Below are 2647 nucleotides of genomic sequence, written 5' to 3' on the forward strand. Positions count from 1 at the left end.
CCTGGCAGGATCTTCTTTCCCCTTCCCATCCCAACGGAGACCCCGCTCCCACCTGGAACACTGGGAATGATGGGAACCCCCTTGGGGACATTGGAACCCCCTTGGGGACATTGGGACCCTCCTGGGGACAAGGGGGGGGTCAGGGTAGGGGACAAGGGGACCCTGGGGACATCTGAAGGGGTCCTGGCAGGAGGATCCTCCCCTTCCCCTTCCCAACGGAGACCCCGCTCCCACACGGGACACTGGGAATGACGGGAACCCCCCTGGGGATATTGGGACCCCCTTGGGGACACTGGAACCCCCCTGGGGACAAGGGGACCCTGGGGTCATCTGGGGGTGACAGAGGAGGGACAGAGGGGTCCTGGCAGGGGGATCCTCCTTTCCCATCCCAACGGAGACCCCGCTCCCACCCGGGACACTGGGAATGAGGGGAACCCCCCTGGGGACAATGGGACCCCCTTGGGGACATGGGAACCCTCCTGGGGACAAAGGGGTGGCCAAGGGAGGGGACAAGGGGACACTGGGGACATCTGGGGGGGTCCTGGCAGCAGGATCTTCCTTCCCCTTCCCAATGGAGACCCCGTTCCCACCCGGGACACTGGGAATGACGGGAACCCTCCTGGGGACATTGGGACCCTCTTGGGGACAAGGGGGTGGCCAGGGGAGGGGACAAGGGGACCCTGGGGACATCTGGGGGTGACAGAGGAGGGACAGAGGGGTCCTGGCAGGGGGATCCTCCCCTTCCCATCCCAACGGAGACCCCGCTCCTACCCAGGACACTGGGAATGACGGGAACCCCCTTGGGGACAATGGGACCCTCTTGGGGACAAGGGGGTGGCCAAGGGAGGGGACAAGGGGACACTGGGGACATCTGGGGGGGTCCTGGCAGCAGGATCTTCCTTCCCCTTCCCAATGGAGACCCCGCTCCCACACGGGACACTGGGAATGACGGGAACCCCCCTGGGGACATTGGGACACCCTTGGGGACATTGGGACCCCCTTGGGGACACTGGGACCCCCCTGGGGACACTGGGACCCCCTTGGGGACATTGGAACCCTCCTGGGGACAAGGGGACCCTGGGGACATCTGGGGGTGACAGAGGAGGGATAGAGGGGTCCTGGCAGCAGGATCTTCCTTCCCCTTCCCATCCCAACGGAGACCCCGCTCCCACATGGGACACTGGGAATGATGGGAACCCCCCTGGGGACAATGGGACCCCCTTGGGGACATTGGGACCCTCCTGGGGACAAGGGGACACTGGGGACATCTGGGGGTGACAGAGGAGGGATAGAGGGGTCCTGGCAGGAGGATCTTCCTTCCCCTTCCCAACGGAGACCCCGCTCCCACCCGGGACACTGGGAATGACGGGAACCCCCTAGGGGACATTGGAACCCTCTTGGGGACATGGGAACCCTCTTGGGGACAAGGGGGTGGCCAAGGGAGGGGACAAGAGGACCCTGGGGACATCTGGGGGGGTCCCAGAAGGAGGATCCTCCCCTTTCCCATCCCAATGGAGACCCCGTTCCCACCCGGGACACTGGGAATGACGGGAACCCCCCTGGGGACAATGGGACCCCCCTGGGGACAATGGGACCCCCCTGGGGACAAGAGGGGGGTCAGGGGAGGGGACAAGGGGACACTGGGGACATCTGGGGGGTCCTGGCAGGAGGATCCTCCTCCTTCCCATCCCAACGGAGACCCCGCTCCCACCCGGGACACTGGGAATGAGGGGAACCCCCTTGGGGACATTGGAACCCCCCTGGGGACAATGGGACCCCCTTGGGGACATTGGGACCCTCCTGGGGACAAGGGGGTGACCAGGGGAGGGGACAAGGGGACCCTGGGGACATCTGGGGGGTCCTGGCAGGAGGATCCTCCTCCTTCCCATCCCAATGGAGTCCCCGTTCCCACCCGGGACACTGGGAATGACGGGAACCCACTTGGGGACATTGGGACCCTCCTGGGGACATGGGAACCCTCCTGGGGACAAGGGGGTGGCCAGGGGAGGGGACAAGGGGACACTGGGGGGGACGGGGGGGTCCTGGCAGGGGGATCCTTCCCTTCCCATCCCAACAGAGACCCCGCTCCCACACGGGACACTGGGAATGACGGGAACCCCCCTGGGGACATTGGGACCCCCTTGGGGACATTGGGACCCTCTTGGGGACAAGGGGGTGGCCAGGGGAGGTGACAAGGGGACAATGGGGATATCTGGGGGTGACAGAGGAGGGACAGAGGGGTCCTGGCAGGGGGATCCTCCCCTTTCCCATCCCAACGGAGACCCCGCTCCCACCCGGGACACTGGGAATGACGGGAACCCCCTTTGGGACATTGGGACCCTCCTGGGGACAAGGGGGTGGCCAAGGGAGGGGACAAGGGGACCCTGGGGACATCTGGGGGGGTCCTGGCAGCAGGATCTTCCTTCCCCTTCCCAATGGAGACCCCGTTCCCGCACGGGACACTGGGAATGACGGGAANATGACGGGAACCCCCCTGGGGACAATGGGACACCCTTGGGGACATTGGGACCCTCCTGGGGACAAGGGGGTGGCCAGGGGAGGGGACAAGGGGACCCTGGGGACATCTGAGGGGGTCCTGGCAGCAGGATCTTCCTTCCCCTTCCCATCCCAACGGAGACCCCGCTCC

Source organism: Lepidothrix coronata, unplaced genomic scaffold (assembly GCF_001604755.1).
Source record: "Lepidothrix coronata isolate B3197 unplaced genomic scaffold, Lepidothrix_coronata-1.0 Scaffold537, whole genome shotgun sequence".
Classification (NCBI taxonomy): Eukaryota; Metazoa; Chordata; class Aves; order Passeriformes; family Pipridae; genus Lepidothrix; species Lepidothrix coronata.